We start from the raw sequence: 19,629 nt of genomic DNA on the forward strand, positions 1-19,629 counted from the left end.
TTGGGAGGCCGAGGTGGATGGATCACGAGGTCAAGAGTTTGAGACCAGCCTGGCCAACATGGTGAAACCCCGTGTCTACTAAAAGTACAAAAATTAGCTAGGTGTGGTGGCAGGTGCCTGTAATCCCAGCTACTCGGGAGGCTGAGGCAGGAGAATCACTTGAACCCAGGAGGCAGAGGTTGTGATGAGCCAAGATCGCACCACTGCACTCCATCCTGGGCAATAGGGTGAGACTCCATCTCAAAAAACAAACAAAAAACATTAAAAATAAATAAATAAATAATGTTTATGGAATTTGAACCATCCTATGTATCAGACAGTCCCCCTACCATTTCTTGGCAAAATTACTAACTATTCTTAATTAAAGGCTCACCTTGGTGCTTTCTACAGAGAAAAATCTCCACTGCAACCAATACCTGCAGTCTTGAAGTTCTTCCTTAGTGACTTTTGATTTCAGGGGAGGGGAAACTCCTATTTAAACTATACTTGGTTTTCTCTGGCCCAAGTATTTTAGTACATGGGACTTACATGTCCTGACAATAGTTCCAAGGGCTTCTTGTGCTTCGGTTTCAGCTGCTGCAGAGTAAGACCACCTGTATATCTGAGAAACTACACCCTCAAATGAGGTTTATGCCATAGAAGCTTATGTCTTAATTGAGGCCATCCTGAATGTGGTCTCAAAATTTTGCAAATATCTATAAATATGTTTCTTATGATGCAGAAACAGATGTATAAACTTTTTGTAGATTTGTAGTTCATTTTCCTGTCTTTAGATGAAACCACCAAAACTGATGACTTAGAATGAGGGCAGTTTTAAATGTGTTATCCTTGTATTAGTTATCTATTGCTGTTGTAACTTAGCTTAAAACAACATTTATTATGTCACAATTTCTATTGATTAGGAATCAGGAGCAGTTTAGGTGGGTAGTTCTGACTTAGGACCTCTCTGTAGGCTGCAATGAAGTTATCAGTTGAAGCTTTAGTCATCTCAAGTCTTGACTGGTGGAGAATCTACTTCCAAATTCCTTCACACGGCTGTTGGCTAGTCTCAAAAATGTGCTTCTAAGCTCATTCAGGTGGACCTCTCCACAGTGCTGCTTTACATCATGGTAACTTTCTCCAGCGTAAGCCACCATGTGTGAGAGAACACCTAAGACAGAAGTCATGCTGCTTTATTTATTTATTTATTTATTTATTTATTTATTTAGAGACAGAGTCTTGCTCTGTCACCCAGGCTGGAGTGCAGTGGCGCGATCTCAGCTCACTGCAAGCTCTGCCTCCCAGATTCACGCCATCCTCCTGACTCAGAGTCCCCAGCAGCTGGGACTACAGGCACACGCCGCCACGCCTGGCTAATTTTTTTGTATTTTTAGTAGAGACAGGGTTTCACTGTGTTAGCCAGGATGGTCTCGATCTTCTGACCTCGTGATCCACCCGCCTCGACCTCCCAAAGTGTTGGGATTACAGGCATGAGCCACCGCACCTGGCCAAGCCATGCTCTTTTAAAAATGTAATTTTGGGAGTGACATCTTATCTCTTCTTTTGTATTCTGTTTATTAGAAACAAATTAGTAAGTCCCAGCCCATGTTCAAGGGGAGATTACACAAAGGCATGAATACCAGGGAGTGGGGATCACTGGAAGCTATCTTAGTAGCTGTTTACCACACATAAATTTGTGGGTTCATTAGCTTACCAGAGACACATATAATCAAGTTTATAATATTCTTAATTAAAATTAAGTTCAACAATATCAGTATATTTTGCAGCATGCCATAAACAAATATTGATATCAGATGATATTAAGATAACAAACTTTCAGACAGGAAATTCAGAAGGTACATTAGAATAATCAACATAATTTATTCTGTTTTAAAATTTGTAAAGAAATAAGTGAATGAGCTACAAGGAAGTAAAAGACACATACAGATGACTATTTAAAGATTTTTCAGTGCTAAAGGAAAAAAGATAATAGCTTGCGTATCAGGAAAGTTTTGGGAAGAGGGAGGTAACGTGTATGAGAAGCCTTTCTTCGCTAGATTAAAACAGTTCTCCTTGGCATAGATGTCATAAATTCCGATTATTTATTTAATTTTGTAATCTTTCAAAAGTCTCAGAAAAAAACTCAAACATTCCCTTGAATTACAACAGGAAATAATAGTTACAAATCAGCCCATTAGTATAGAGAGAATGCTGCCACTGGGGTGGATCCTTCTTCAAGTGCTGATGCTTTCAAGATCTCTTTTTGACTTGTCCTAATTCAAGCTTGTATTCTTCACGCTATCACTCTTAATCATCATTCATAGACATACCATTCAACATAATAGTGCCAGGTTAATAAAAAGCTGTTATTTTAACAGCACTGCCAACTTCTGAAACTATGTTATGTAGACTGGGCAGTAAGAGCTGGATGGTTTTTCTAGAAATTGCTTTAAATACTGTTATTTTTAAGGAACATATCTGTGGTAAGCAGAATGGTTCCCCTAAAGATGTCTATGTCCTAATCCCCAGAACCTGTGAATATGTTACATTACATGGTAAGGGGGAATTAACATTACAGATGTAATTAAGATTGTTGTTCTGGTAACTTTGATTAGCCTTGATTATCCAGGAGGGCTCCTTTAATTAAAGATCCTTTAAATCTGGAAGAAGGAGGCATGAAAGTCAGAATGATGTGATGATGCCTTTTTCCTTCCCTTCACCTGTGCATTAAAACTGTAAGGATTCCCTTGACCTTCCAACTACTGAAACCCAAAGGTCATTCCTCTTCCTCCTTGAATTTCAGCAGCATGTATCTCTAACTTTGATGTATCTCTAACTCTGATGTATCTCTAACTTTGAACTCTGACTGATAAACTTCTTAATTGTTCCTTTTCCTTCTTGCCCTTTACAGAGCTTCTGAGTGTCACAGATAGGTGTCTGGTGTCTCAAAACGTTGATACTCTCAGCCTTGGGGCAGCCAGTGAGGACTGAGCCCTGGAGCTGGTTACTTAAGCTCCCATCAGTGTCTGTCCCTTCTTGAACCCCAAGTACAAAAATGAATGACATTAAAATGTTGAAAGTACTGCCCCCTAAAGACATGCTTTCTCCAGTTTTAATCCGTTATCTCTTCTCTTCCCTGTCCTCTAAGGACTACTTCAACTTGAACATGCTTAAAAAATCACTAGAGGTACTTATTAAAATTACAGATTTCTGAGACATACACCTGGAATTTTGATTCAGTATATACTAAGCATGGCCCATTAATCTCCATTTTAGCAAGCATTCAATCTATTCAACAATATTGTCAGGAATCTGCATTCAATTTCTTCTTGTTTTAATGCAAACTATCTCCTTTATTTAACGAACACTTAATGAACACATATGTAAAAGGCACAGTTCCAGGTAGTGGGGATAGAGCCCTGAACTTTGGAGGTCTAAAGCTAATTTTCAATGTCCTATTGGTCAAGAAGTTGGTATACTTTCCAAAGTACTCAGAATATAAATTACAAATAATGATAAAGCTATGATTAAATATTTGCCTTTTTACATTCTAGTAACTCGAAACCTTATTATAGTTCCACATTTTTTCCTTAGTCAGCTTTTCCTTTTCATGTCTCTATTTCCATTAAAGGCACAACCATTATACTCCAAGTCATCCAGGTTCAAAACTTCAGGTATGAGCTATTTGGGAGTTTTTAATCTGTCCTGTGCTAGCTCCAAGAAATGGAAAAATGGTGAGAAACAATTCCATTGAAAGAATAGGGGAAGAGATAGTGCTCTAGAGTTCAGTCTCTTTCCATCAAGAAAAGTTGAGGATGGTTTACTTCTGAATTGCCACTGCTTCTTGTATCTTTTTTTTTTCTTTTCTTTTGAGACGGAGTCTCGCTCTGTCGCCCGGGCTGGAGTGCAGTGACCGGATATCAGTTCACTGCAAGCTCCGCCTCCCGGGTTTACGCCATTCTCCTGCCTCAGCCTCCCGAGTAGCTGGGACTACAGGCGCCAGCCACCTCGGCTAGTTTTTTGTATTTTTTTAGTAGAGACGGGGTTTCACCGTGTTAGCCAGGATGGTCTCGATCTCCTGACCTCGTGATCCGCCCGTCTCGGCCTCACAAAGTGCTGGGATTACAGGCTTGAGCCACCGCGCCTGGCCTCTTGTATCTTATAATAATAATCCTTCCTGGATTCTAACATCTAGTAATTTGTACACAGTAAACTCTTAGTATCTTACGTCTAAATTCATTTCATACTCAAACTTAAACAATGGCTTGCTTGGGTATATAAATCTCCATTATTTCCTCTCAGTATTTTGATAATATTGCTCCATCATCCTCTTACATCTAGTGTAGCTGAACAGAAATCTGATAACAATCTGGTTCTCATTCTTTCTAAGACATCTACTCTCTGGATGCTTTATGGTTATTTTGTTTATATATATTTAAATGTATCAAAATTGCATTTTCATGGGTCCAAGTGTAGATTAAAAAACAATTATCCCAACAACCACCAAATTGCCCTTTTTTTCTTTTTTTTTTTGAGACGGAGTTTCACTCTTGCTGCTCAGGCTGGAGTACAATGGCACGATCTTGGCTCACTGCAACCTCCGCCTCCTGGGTTCAAGCAATTCTCCTGCCTCAGCCTCCCTAGTTGCTAGGATTACAGGCGTCTGCCACCACGCCATACAATTTTTTTTTTTTGTATTTTTAGTAGAGATGGGTTTTACTATGTTGGACTGGCTGGTCTCTAACTCTTGACCTCAGGCAATCCACCCATCTCAGCATCCCAAAGTGTTGGGATTACAGGCATGAGCCACCACGCCTGGCTTAAATTGCTCTTTTCAATCTGAGTTCCAAAACAGTTCAGTCTTTCATTAATTCTAGAAATTGTTCTTAAATTACTTCCTTGAGTATTTACTATTACCTTGTTTCTATCTGTTTGCCTTCCTTGTCAAACTTTTCTTAAGCATATTTTTCTCATCCTCTGTGATTCTGTGTTGAATGTTGGAAGAAATAACCTGGCTCAATTTCCAAGCTTATTAATTTACTCGTTGCTTGTGAACATTCTGCTTAACTCATTTTCTAAATAAATTTAATTTTCTGTATCTCTGGTTCTTCGTTAAATGGCTGCACTACCCTATCCTCTCCCAACTCTGAAGGTATGTCTTAAGTTAATTTTTGTGTTGTTATAGAGGAATACCTGAGGCTGCGTAATTTACAAAGAAAAGAGGTTTATTTGGGTCATGGTTCTGAAGACTGACAAGAACCATGGAGCCAGCATCATCTTCTGATGAGAGCTTCAGGATGCTTCCACTTATGGAGGAAGGTGAAGGGGAGCCAGTATGTGCAGAGATCACATGGTTAAGAGTGGAAGCAAGAGAGGGGTGGAGAGGTGAAAGGCTCTTTTTAACAACCAGCTCTCTGGGGAAGCAATAAAGCGAGAACTCACTTACCACCTCACCCTACCGCCCAGGGAGGGCATTAATCTATTAATGAAGGATCCACCCTCCCATGACCCAAACACTTCTCATTAGCTCCCACTACCAACATTAGGGATCAGATTCCAACATGACATTTTGAGGGTCAAATATCTGAGCTACAGCAAGATCTTTTCTTTTTTCTTTTTTCTTTTTTTTTTTGAAGCAGAGTCTTGCTCTGTCGCCCAGGATGGAGAGCAGTGGCATGATCTCGACTCACTGTAACCTTAAACACCCAGGCTCAAGTGATCCTCCCACCTCAGCCTTCTGAGTAGCTGAAACTACAGATGTGCATGACTGTGCCTGGCTAATTTTTGTATTTTTTGTAGAGATGGGTACCACTATGTTGCTCAGGCTGGTCTTGAACTCCTGGGCTCAAGCAATTCACCCATCTTGGCCTCCCAAAGAGCTGGGATTACAGGTGTGAGCCACCACACCTGGCAAGATATTTCTCATATATTCACATATTTAACATTTTCAAGGTTGTTCTTTCCTTCTTTAGTGTCCAAATTGCTATCTAATTTCCCTTCACTGAAGAACAACTTTAACATTTCTTGTTCTGTAGATATGATTGCAATAAATTCTCTGTTTTCTTTTACCCGAAAATATTTTATTTCATTCGTAATTCTTAAAGGAAATTTTCACAAGATAAACCTAGGTTGGCAGTTTTTGTTTTTTGTTTTTTCTTTCTGCAGATGTTATTGCTTTATCTACTGGCCTCTTGCTTTTGGTGATAAGTCAAAGGTAATTCAAATGTTTTCCTCTTGTATCTAGTCAATGTATCATTTTATCTGACTGTTTTCAAGATTGTTCTTTTTATCATTTGCTTTCAGAGGTTTGACTATGATGAACGTAAGCATGGTTTTCTTCATATTTATTCAGCTTAGGTTTACTTACACCTTCTTAATTCTTGAGAGTTTTATCTTTTACCATATTGGGTAATTTCTATTATTATTTTTCAACTAATTTTACGCCATTTCTCTCCCTCTTCTCCAATTACACCAAACATTAGACATTTCAATATTTTCATATAGATTTCTAAAGGGTTTTCCCCCCAGTTATTTTCTGGTTTTCAGATTAACTTTCATTTATCTATCTTCAATTTTAATGACTCACCTGTCATCTCCATTTTGCTGTTAAGCCTATCCAGTGAATTTTCTCTTTCAAATACTGTATTATTCTAGACCAAGCTTGTCTAATCTGTGGCCTGTGGGTCACATGCAGCCCAGGACAGCTTTGAATGCGGCCCAAGCCAAATTCATAAACTTTCTTAAAACTTTATGAGATTTTGTTTTTCAGCTCATTAGCTATCATTAGTATTAGTGTATTTTATGTGTGGCCCAAGACAGTTCTTCCAATGTGGTCCAGAGAAGCCAAAAGATTGGATATTCCTGTTAGACTTTCTATGGGTAAGGGGGTATATACCTAAAACAGTATACATAAACACACGCACACACACTTTCTCTTTCTCTATGGAGATTCAATATCCTTTCATTCCTTGCAAGCATATTTTCCTTTACTTCACTGGGCAAAATTGTAACGACTGCTTTAAAATTCTTGTCTTTTAATTCTAACATATGGGTCTTTTCAGGATAAGTGTCTTATTTTTTTATCTAGAGAATAGGTGACATTTTCCTGTTAAGTAATTTTGGGTTGTATCCATACATTGTGGATATTATGTTGTATAGGGTCTGGATTTTGATATATTCCTCCAGAGTGTTTTTTAAAGTAGGTAATTAATCTGGTTGTCCCTAAAGGTCAATTTCTGTCTCTCGTGTGGTAGCTCAAATCTCCATTTAGTTCATTTATCCTTATTAGCTGAACTGCTCTGAGTCTGTCTTATGTGTATGTGGTTAAGCCTTAGATAGAGATTTGTACAGAATTTATTCACAGTATTTGGTGCTCATTGTTCTCTGGCTTTCTCCTTCTGGGGACTCCTCTCCCTCCCTTTCCAGCGACTGTGGTTATACTGAACTCTGTCTTTGGTTGTTAGGTCAAAAAGACTTTAAAGGTCTTCAAACAGTTCTAGTCACTCTACACGTAAGAGATGGGGCCTGCCTTTAGGCTAGACTTGTCTTTCCTTTTGTTCAACTGTTGAGACCTCTCCAGCAAGTATCTGCTTTTTGGTCATTCTCTAATGTCTTCTCCAGTAAGTTGTTTTTGTATTTCATCCTGGGCTTATAAAGTTAACTGCAAGACAGCTGGTCCAGTTGGAGCTCTGTTGGTCACAGCAGAAATGAAAAGTCTCCTCAAGATTTTAATTACACTGTTTTCTATAATCTTCTGTTTCATTAACTTTGATTCCTTAAGTGTTGGTTCTTCTGTTTGGTTAGCATAGCTTCTGTCTTTCATGGTGTCAGTTTTTATAAAATGTTTGAAATAATATATTTAGAATAAAATCATGAATGTCAGGAAATGAATAAAAGTAAAGCTACTTCCATAGATATGAATTGGGGGGAGTAGCTGTATGTGTACTTGGTCCTACAGTTTGGTTCAGTATCTGAGACTTCCATTTTCCGTCTCTGTCTCTCAGACCTTGTATTGCCCTTTTATTTGTTTGTTTGTTTTTTTTTTTTTTAAGTAGCTTTCCTGCTTTTACATGCTTCCCAAACTCCTTACATTATAAGGGCGAATAGACTTACATCTTTTTTCTATCAAATTAGCTTCTCTAGCTAATTTTCTTGTTCTTCCCTTTGTTTCTTTCCCTTTTATTTCTTTTTTAAACAACATTTATTGTCTCACAGTTCTGGAGGCTGGAAGTCTGAGATCAAAGTGTCAGCAGAGTTGGTTTCTCTTGAGGCTTCTTCTCTCCTTGACCTGCAGATGGTGACCATCTCCGTGTGTCCTCACATTATCCTTTCTGTTGGTTCCTTTATTTCTCAGATTCCCTGCAGCAAAATAGCACCTGGGGGCAATAATCTATCATCCAAAAGGGAAGTGAGGGGAAGAGTGGAGTGACTGCAAATTAGTTCTTCCCCTGTCATATACAGCCATTTTCAACTACTGCTTTAAACTAGCAACACAAAGGAGAAAAGAACATTTTGCTGCCGGAAATTACTAAGCAGGCTTAAGGCCGGAAGGGAGATACAATTGGGGGAAAGGGAAGAAGAATATAAGAGGTCGATTGGCACTCAATCCATTAAAGTGTGTGTGCCTATTATTATTTGAACAAACTGTTCTCTATTAGATCCATTAGGAATAAGAAAAATAAACGTGTTCATTTTACCTTAAGTTATTCTCTGATGCTCTTGCTTTCTTTATGTACATCAGAGTTTCTGACTCGTATGATTTTCCTTCTCTGAAGAACTTCTTTTAACATTTCTTGCAAGGTAGGTTACTGTCAACAAATTCACCAAATTTTTGTTTGTCTGAGAAAGTCTATTTCTTCTTGACTTTTAAAGGATAATTTTGCAGGGTACAGAATTCTAGGTTAGTGGGTTGTTTTTTTTTTCCCCCTCAACACTTTATATATTTCATGCCATTCTCTTCTTGCTTGCATGGTTTCTGAAGAGAAGTCAGACATAATTATTTTCTTTGTTCTTCTACAGGTTTTTCCAATCCCCCCCCGCCCCCCAGCTTCTTTCAAGATTTCTTCTTTAATTTTGATTTTCTACAGTTTAAATATGACATGCCTAGGCTTAGTTGTTTTTTGTTTGTTTGTTTTGCATTTATTCTGCTTGGTGTTCTCTAAACTTCTGAGATCTGTGGTTTGGTGTATGATATTAATTTGGCGCTAATTCTTAGTCTTCATTTCTTCAGATATTGCTCCTGTTCCTTTGTACTCTGGTACTCCCATTATACCTGTTACACCTTTCGTAGTTGACTTAGAGTTCTTGGATATTGTGGGGGTTTTTTTCAGTCTTTTTTTCTCTCTGATTTTCAGTTTTGGAAGTTTCTACTGTCATATGCCCAAGCTCAGAGATTCTCTCCTAAGCTGTTCATAGTCCACTGATAAGCCCATAAAAGGAATCCTTCATTTCTTTTACCCTTTTTTTTTTTTTTGGACACAGAGTCTCCCTCTGTTGCCGAGGCTGGAGTGCAATGGCACGATCTCGGCTCACTGCAACCTCTGCCTCTTGGGTTCAAGCGATTCTCCTGCCCCAGCCTCCCGAGTAGCTGGGATTACAGGCATGCGCCACCAGACCTGGCTAATTTTTGTATTTTTAGTAGAGACAGGATTTTGCCATGTTGACTAGGCTGGTCTTGAACTCCTGAACTCAGGTGATCCATCTGCCTTGGCCTCCCAAAGTGTTGGGATTACAGCCGAGAGCCACCACACGCTGCACTTCTGTTACAATGGTTTTAGTCTCTAGCATTTTATTTTATTTTTACAATTTCCATTTCTCTGCTTATATCTGTTCTGGCATGTTGTCTGCTTTTCCCATTAAAGCCCTTAGCATATTAATCATAGTTTAAAAACATTCCTGGTCTGATAATTCCAATATTCCTTGCTAGAAATATGGTTTGGATACTTGTTCAGTTTCTTCAAACTGTTTTTTTTGACTTTTAATATGCCTCATAATCTTTTGTTGGAAGTAGTACATATTTACTGGGTAAAGGGAACTGCAGTAAATAGACCTTTAGTAATGTAGTGATAAGGTGCTGGGGGAGGCAAAGTGTTCTGTAGGCATAAGATTAACTCACAGTCTTTTGCTTAGCCTGACCTTGGGTGGTAAACCTCAGCAGTGTGCCTTAGTCCTCCTCCAGTGTGATCAGATGGCCGGAGAAGCTGGAGTTGGGTATTTCCCTTCCCCCAGGTAGACTGGGCTTTGGTAAAAAAGTTTCTCTTGACTGCAGGCCTTGCTAAGAAAAATAAAACGCTCTGGCATATTTAATGGTTACTTTCCATCCCCCTCTGTTCTGCTGGAAGCATGAGAAGATTTTCTCCAATATTCACTGTGAGAACGTGTTAGAGCTCCTGCAGGTAAAACTCACAAAATTATGGGGGACCATGGAGTTTTTAACTCTGACACTTGTCCACTCTGAGTCTCCAGTAATTTGTCAACTACAGGTCAGGTTTTCCTACTACCCTCGCACTGGTTCACGAGGAGGTTTCTGTACCAGTTAAGTTGTGATTCTCTGGATCTGCCTATCTCCAATTATGGGGGCAGAGATTTGCCCTGTGACTTCATTTCTCTGCTAGATACAAGAAAAGTTGTTGTTTTCTCAGGTTGTTCAGTTTTTAATTTGTTACTAGCATGAAGTGGTAACCTTAAGCTTCTTACATTGAATATTATTATTATTTTGAGACAGAGTTTCATTCTATTAGCTGGAGTGCAGTGGCATGTTCATGGCTCACTGCAGCCTTGACCTCCTAAGCTCAATCGATCCTCCCACTTCAGCCTCCTTAGCTGGGACTACAGGCATGCACAGCCATTCCTGGAAATTTTTTTTTTTTTTTTTTTTTGTAGAGACAGGATTTTGACATGTTGTTCACGTTGGTCTTGAACTCCTGGGCTGAAGCAATCTGCCCGTTTCAGCCTCCCAAAGTGCTGGGATTATAGATGTGAGCAACCGTGCCCAGCCACATACCAGACTCTTGTAGGATTTTTAATATGAATTTTTGTCTTGAGAGGCAAAGGAAATTTAAGACTACCATTCCTAGATTTCCTACCTGTTAAAAGTTTGAGAATCACTTTTCTAGCAGAATTATATGCAATGAGCACTATGAAGAAGTTGTGACAATTTATAAATTAATTTTGATTTATAATCTCAGTGTGTACAGATCAATAGTACACACTGAGCAGCTCATGTTTTAACACACTAGAAGGCAGAAAGGGAGCTGTTATGTGTTTTCCAAAATCAAATCATGAAGAACAAAAGTTACTTTAAAATTAAGAATTCAAAATTTGGTGTATGTATCACTTTACTTTTTTTTTTCCACCTCACAAAATCTTTTCTTTTTCCTTTTTTTTTTTTTTTTTTTTTTAAGTTCCAAGGTACATATGCAGGATGTGCAGATTTGTTACATACGTGAACATGTGCCATGGTGGTTTGCTACACCTATCAACCCATCATCTAGATATTAAGTCCAGTATGCATTAGCCATTTTTCCTAATGCTCTCCCTCCCTCTTCCCCATTCTACTTTCTATTTGAAGGTACAGAGTTTCAAGTAGTTCTAAGATGCATAAATGAGTTACCTATGGAACATTTTCTAACTCCTACCTCAAAAAAACAGATTATTCTAAAGCATTTGTTACACCTTTACAGTATGTTTGAAATATTTCATAATAAATATAACTGCATGAGGTTAAAGGATTTCATATCATCTGATGTTTTAAAATAGGCATTTCAAAAGGAGGTCCTTTTGCTTAGAGCTCCAAACTCACTGGACATTTACAGCTTAGAGTATGGTTAAAGTATGGAGACTAAAATGCTTGTTTCCATTAATACACACTTACTTAAGAAAACCAGTCAACTTTTCCTTTAGATATGTGGATGTGATTTGACTACAATGAAGAAAAGTATTTCAAGAAATACTAAATTTGTTCTTTGAATAAGGAAGTGCTAAACAGCTATTACTTTTCTACAGAAACAAAACTTAGTAAATCAATTTTTCTCATTGCATTATAATTGGGCTAAAAATTAATCAACTAAATATGGCTCATTTAAAATTTGCCCAGGTTTTTCTTTCTCTATATAGAGGTAGGGGAATATTTAAATGTTTATTTGAATATGCATATGTTCAGCAAATGCTAAAAATTTTATTTTTTTTGAGTGACATAAACAAATGACTGCCTGTTGGAAGATGCATTAAACAAAAGTGAGCCTATAGTTTGGTGTTTGCACCTGTCTGAACCATTCAGGAATAAATCTGGCTGAAATTTCTAGTGAATTTAATTCTTGTCTACCCAGAACAGCAGCTGCTTGGAGATACGGCTTTAATGTTTCTTTTGTCCAAGTTTGAATTCACTTTGATCAAAGCTAAAAAAACCTGTATGGTAGCACAGAGTTGTTTTAACATTTTTAAAATTAACCTAGGCTTTTCTTCTCAAATGAAAAATTTTAGCCCATTCATAATGTTCTCTTTTGAAAATAAACATTTCATTCTTCTAGGAAAATAAATTGGAAATAGGTTTTAAAAAGCCCATACTATACAAGCTAGTCATTTCTTGTACACAAAAGAGTCTAAGGTAATAATTTGAAAATGTTGTTAAACATTTATGTGAGAAATATGCTTTGTATGTTCATAGGATGCAATATTTTGCAGACTCTAAAGTCACGCTTTAGTGAATATCTAAAGACTAGGAAAACGTTCATGGTATATGTTGCAGAAAAGCACTGAATAATTAACCATAAAGTGTGGTCGAAATTTTGGAAAATAAAAATCCACATGTGGACATCTGAAACAAAATACATCAAAATAATGAGTTGTATTATTTCTGCTACCAAACTTTCCATACTTTGCAGATTTTCCATGAGGATGTATTTTCATTTAGGTCAAGAAAAATGTACTTTTACTTACTATGATAATGACTATATACTACCTCTTTTAGAAGTGCTGACACAAACCACAACCAAACTGGATAAACTTTGGTCTCAAACATACTTTTTCTATTCTATATTACTTACCTGCAGCATATATCACGAGCTAGCAAAAATAAATTGTTGCCTACTTCCCCTTCAAAAGCTTTTATGTCTTAACTCTTAGATTGATTCCAGGTCACTTGGGAATGATTTCAACGTAGTGTATGTACGTACGTACGTGTGTTTAAGGGCTGCTAATGTCTTCCTTTAGAACAATGTTTTTAAAACTCTCTCTCTCTCTCTCGTTCTCTCTCTCTCTCTCTCACACACACACACACACACTTATTCTGCCTAAGTTACACTTCTCTTTCATCTATGTAAGAATAAAGATACTTGTGCTTCTAAGTAAAGAGCATTACCTATGACATAAGGTTCTCAGATAAAAGGTTCTCAGATAACTGACATGGCAGGCTCATTCATTAAGGGAAATTCCTCCCTTCCATTATACATGGTAGTGGCAAAAGCTTAGCCAGCAGATGGTTATGGTTCTCTTGATCGTAAAGAAATGTTCCCTAGTTTCAATGAGGTCTATAAGGAAAATAGAACAGAAGATCCAAGTTTTGATACTAGAAATAATGCATGTAACATTTAAAGAAGGCTCTTGAGGGTAGGGGCCAAGACATCTAAAAATTTAAACGAGAACCCACAGGGTTGGGCCTATAGTAGAAACTGAAGAAATACTTAAAGAATGAATTACATTTCTATTAAGCAATTCAATTTTTCCATTGTCTTGAAGTTCAAAGTGTTGGTGTGGCAGAAGCCTTTGATATCAAAAGAACTGTGGAAATGATTATGCTCCTCTGATATTTTATAAATATTTTGCTCCTTTTTCGTGGATATTTACAATATTAATTGGCACAAGTAGGCATTATCTTCTGGGTACATGCTACTGTATGGCATTTTTGACCAAGCAACCATGTCCTAGTCATGTTGTGCTCCCTGGCTCCTAATTCAGTGGTGTTTACCTCATGAACCAAAGAATGCCCCAAATGAATAGTATACCTTAGTAATCCTTTCAACTCAAGGCTTACAGTGTCATTCTGTCAAATATGATCTTATAATTTGCAAAGTTCATTTATAAGAAATTTATATATCAAAATATTCCTAAGAACAATTATAGTAGGTAATTTCACAGTAGGTATTCAGGGTCTTAGAATAAAGCGGGACCTTGAGAAATCAGTAACTTAAATTTTAGCTGCGTATTCTCAAGCTACTTTTATTAACAATATGTTTAGAATGAGAGGTATACGTGGGAGAATATTAACTAGTCAAGTTGTGACAATTTGGCGAAGACTCTACCTCAGACTGTATGTCTGAAACAAATATTTAAGTATTTAAGTAGTAACCTTGAATACTGTTTCCAAAAGCTTAACAAGGTGGTTTTATTTCCTACAATCAGAATGTTTTCCATCAATAAAAAAGTTAATCCACATCTTGAACATAGAGTACATTCACTTTGAACTCCATCAGTGGATAGGACAAAGCAATGTCCTTTAATAAATCCAACTACTTCCAAGTATAAGATAAATACAAATTTGTAAAAATTTTTAAAATTGAGATTATACATATAAGGAGTCAGAAGAAGTAACATCCTGTGAATACATGCAGTATTTTAACCAAATACTGGTCATCAGATATATGATGCTCATATGGAGAGTTGAGAGGCTTAAAGAAGAGACAATAATTTATGATTAAACATTAAGCTTGGCTGGGCACGGTGGCTCATGCCTGTAATCCCAGCACTTTGGGAGGCTGAGGTGGGCGCATCACGAGATCAGGAGTTCGAGACCAGTTTGGCCAACATAGTGAAACTCCGCCTCTACTAAAAATACAAAAAATTAGCCGGGCGCGGTGGCGGGCGCCTGTAATTCCAGCTACTCGGGAGGCCAAGGCAGGAGAATCGCGTGAACCCGGGAGGCAGAGGTTACAGTGAGCCAAGATCATGCTACTGCACTCCAGCCTAGGTGACAGTGCCAGACTCCGTCTCAAAAAAAAAAAAAAAAAGAATTAAGGTTGACAGATTTGCCAGCCTGCTTCTGAGCTTTCTATCTCCAATAGGTAAGTGGTAACATAGTTATTATTTGTAGACTTGCCCAATCCGAATTACATTTTTGTAGCTCAGAAGATTCACAGTTCCTGTTTCATACCAAATAGAAAATTCTGGACCATACTACATATTTATAAACTTTCATACTACATAATCAATGTTTTTTAGGGTATAGGATGCCAAAACCATTTAACCTCAAAATCCTCTTGTCTATACATATTTACTTAACAATATGCATATTGTTAGCAAATACAGATGTCAGAGAAAGGTAGTATTCTTGAAAAAACTGCATGCCAGGAAGTGCTAGCTTTTAACCTTTGTGTTTTTAACCAAGTAACAGATATTGTTTAAGAAAGTATATCTGAATATACTGTGATGTAAATTTTCAATGAAATAACTTTAGCCTTGAGACATAATAAGATACCAAAGTTTAAAAATTCCAAGTATGGAACAAAACACCAAATTTTAAAATATCACTTTTAACATTTCCTTTTACTTTTATGAAGAAACATTTAAGATGCACTGTCATAATAAGGTAAACATTGAAACTGAATATATTTGAATTCAAAACTACAGATTTTAATTACTTTTTACTTAAGTATTTTAAGCAATTAACAATTTAACCACAGCATCTTATCAGTCTCGTATTTAGTAATTCTATTTTTATATCAAAGAAGTATATATTTTTGGTCCATTTCTGAATAATTAGTAAATCATTAGAGTTTGCTTATATTGAATAACCTTGATTGTGAACAATATAAGCAACTCTAATGGACTATTTAGAAAATGGTAATGTTCTGATTAGAAAATACCAATATCAACAATGTTATTTGTTGAATGCAATTGATAATTACTTTCAGCAAACAACTAAATACCAGATTGACTACAAGAAAGAGAATAAAGGACACCAACTCACCATTAAACAATATTTACTCTTTTCTATGACCTGACACGATGTTAGCAACAGGGATAATATTTATATAAAAGAGAGTGAGCATGGGCTATGTGTTTCACATCTCTATGTTCCTAAGGTCTGGGGATGATTAATTAAGGAGTTTGTCACTTTTATGAATTCTTTATGTTTGACTTAAGAAATGGATACTCATTTTGTTTGGGAGTTGAGGTAAAAGGTGGGAGGGTCAAATCGATTACCTGAAATAAACATAAACTCACATTCTTTTTCTCCCTTATCCCCAAAAGTGTGTTAAATATAATTCATTGTGGAGAAAAGAAATTGTTAAGTGTGAATCAATTTTATAAAGTCAACTGTAATATGGTGATAAATGAAAGATGGTAGTCTGTAAGCAGAGTTCTGGCCACTGTTTTGGATATTTAAAAGGTCTATGCAAAAGCTTTGTGATGAATAAAGGAGACTAGGCTTAAAAAAAAGTTAACTGCAACAATTTTACCTTAAATTTTTATGATATGGCTCCCTGCATTTGAAAAAGGCTATAGATAGTGATAACTGAAAGAGTAACTGATGGTCCTTTCCATCCTAAGCATGGAGGAAGAGTTCTTCTGTACGCTTACTATTTGTAGTCTGCTACTATTTCTGACCCTGACTCTTGAATTCATTGCCTTTGCTCAGAAAGAATCACCCAAGAGTTTAAATTACACTTCCGCTAGACATTTTTTAAAGAACATATTATACTCATTACACATTCAGTTTCGTTAAGGATAGAATCCTTAACTATAACAATGAAGGATATAAAACAACTTTTGGTATAATCAAGGATATAATACAACTTAAAAATTGTCGATCATAATCTTCTTAGCTGTTACCCATTGTACGATGTCATATTCACATATGAACAATTTCAACAGCTCAGTAATCTATGGATTTGTAGTATTGTGATTCTCTGGAAAGCCAGAGCTTATATAATACAAAATAATAAAATTGTGGGTTTTACAAAATAATATTCTCTGGCTCAAATATTCTTTTTTTTTTTTTTTTTTGAGACAGTGTTTCGCTCTTGTTGCCTAGGCCGGAATGCAATGGCACGATCTCGACTCATTACAACTTCCGCCTCCTGGGTTCAAGTGATTCTCCTGCCTCAGTTTCCCAAGTAGTTGGGAGTTTGCGTCACCATGCCTGGCTAATTTTGTATTTTTTTTTTCTTTTTTAGTAAAGATGGGGTTTCACCATGTTGGTCAGGCTGGTCTCGAACTTTTGACCTCAGGAGATCCACCCACCTCAGCCTCCCAAAGTGCTGGGATTACAAGTGTGAGCCATCATGCCTGGCCTCTGGCTTTCCAAAGAGAGAATCACAATAATACAAAAATTTAAACTTGTTAAAATAACACTGTCCATATCCCAACAGCTCCTAAACAAGTTAACTAAAATGGCACAATAAATTTGCCTGAGTTCCTGTATGCCTTAATAAACAATCTTCAGAAAAGAAGAAAAAAAATTATTTATTTTTCTATATTAATCATTTCATTTCCCACTGTTCATTATCTTTGTAATTATTAATGTTATTTTGCTTTAAATCAGTACTAACACATTTAAGTCAATCATTTATTTAAACAACAACATTGGCTAGGCACAGTGGTACATGCCTGTAATCCCAGCATTCTGGGAGGCTGAGGCAGGCAGATCACTTAAGCTCAAGAGTTTGAGACCAGTCTGGGTAACATGGCGAAAACTTGTCTCTACAAAAAAAATTAGCAGGGTGTGGTGGCTCCCTCCTGTGGTCCCAGCTACTTGTGAGGCTGAGGTAGAAGGATGAGGGTGGGAGGCAGAGGCTACAGTGAGCCCGCCCCTGCACTCTAGCCTGGGCAACACAGTGAGACCCTGTCTCAAACAAACAAACGAACAAATAAACACAACACACCCCCCACAGATACTGTTTGATATTGTTTGATGTGCAATAAACTGTTATTTTAAAACCTTTTTAAAAAATGCTCTCTAAATTGCAAACCTAGAAAATTTAAGGGATCAAAATAAACTAGACATGAATTCAAAATTCAAACTGGCAAAAAACACTTGGGCTAAAAAGTATTACAAATTTCCCCTCTTAGGGATACAACTAGACTATGTCAATATGTTTGTAACAATGGCCAAAGTTATAATTAAGAAAAAAAAAAACCAAAAACCCACTACTCAAAAATAAATCATAGTGAAACTAATTTCTGGATGCCTTCTTCCTAGGGCATCACATTAATTCACTGGGAACCTTCATAAGGCAATGAACGGCACTTGCTTACCTGAGGTGTTAAACACACACCCGCCCCCCGCGCCCCCCACTATCAGCTCCCTGTACTATTTTTAGTTTTGACAGAAAGAGGAGTCCCTTCACACACAAGGTTAGCTCTGTAACAAAGCGAGCAAAGAAAACAGTGCACTTGGCAACGTCCAACAACTTCGAAGAGAGCGCACAGGTCTCCAACTTTGTTGTGCTCTCATAGGCACATTCCCCCCATGGAAAATGCTGTTTTAAAAACTTCCCCTTTTCAATGAACTGTCATGCTATAAAATATTACCTGCTCCTATTTGCAATTTTAAGGGGAGCTATAAAATATTCCCTGATCCCATTTGAAATTATGTGAACATAATTCTCACCAAAAGTTTCACCGAGATGGCAGTTGTCACCTGCAAAGCTCTTGCAGGGGCAAAGGCCAACTCTGCACATAGGAAGCCATGGTGGACACCCAAAGTCCGGCCAAGTGGAGAGCAGCAGGCTCCCCGGGAGTGTGAGGGAGGGAGGCTACTAAGACTTATTTCCACCTCCTACTCCCAAATCCTCCTCCCTGCATCTGGGGCCCTCAACTCTCTGTCTACCTCACGTCCTCAACCCTCCTCCCCACGACCTCACGCCCCCAAACCCTCCTCCTCGCATTGCACGCCATCAACTCTCTTCTGTCCACCTCACACCCTCAACCCTCCTACCCCCACACCTCATGCCCCCAAACCCTCCTTCCTCTGCCTCACGCCCCCCAACCCTCCTCCCACTACCTCTCACTCTCACCGTCAACCTTCTTCCCCCTACCTCACGCTCTCAACCCTCCTCCCACATCATGCTCTCAAAACCTCCCCACCAACTCACGCCTCAACCCTCCTCCCCAACCCTCTTCCCACATCTCACACCCCCAAATCCTCCTCAGCCCCTAAATCCTCCTTGTCCACGTCACACCCTCAACCCTCCTAAACCCTCCTCACACTCCCAAACCATCCCCAACCAACTCATGCCCTTAACCCTCCTCCCTGCACTTCAAGCTCTCAACCCTCCCCCGCACCTCGTGCTCCCAAACCCTCCCCCACCTCACACCCTCAACCCTCCTCCCCCACCTCACGCCTTCAATTCTCTCCCTCACCTCATGCTCCCAAACCGTCTCCCCACCTGACGCCCTCAACCCTCCTCCCCCCACCTCACGCTCCAAAACCCTCCTCCCCCGACCCCATGCCCTCAACCCTCCCCCACACCTCATGCTCCCAAATCCTCCTCCCACCTCACACCCTCAACCCTCCTCCCCCTACCTCATGCCTTCAACTATCTCCCATACCTCAGGCTCCCAAACCCTTCCCCCACCTCAGGACCCAAATCCTCCTCCGTCCATCTCACGCCCTCAACCCTCCCCTCTCCACCTTACTCCCCCAAACCCTCC

The 19,629-nt window shown here is 38.3% G+C and overlaps 1 protein-coding gene across 2 annotated transcripts in view; it reads right to left on the reverse strand.

Moving 5' to 3' along the window:
- Nucleotides 1-19,629, reverse strand: part of MLF1 (myeloid leukemia factor 1) — a 36,634-nt gene that overhangs the window by 16,158 nt on the left and 847 nt on the right. The window lies entirely within an intron of this gene.

Source organism: Piliocolobus tephrosceles, chromosome 2, assembly GCF_002776525.5.
Source record: "Piliocolobus tephrosceles isolate RC106 chromosome 2, ASM277652v3, whole genome shotgun sequence".
Lineage (NCBI taxonomy): Eukaryota > Metazoa > Chordata > Mammalia > Primates > Cercopithecidae > Piliocolobus > Piliocolobus tephrosceles.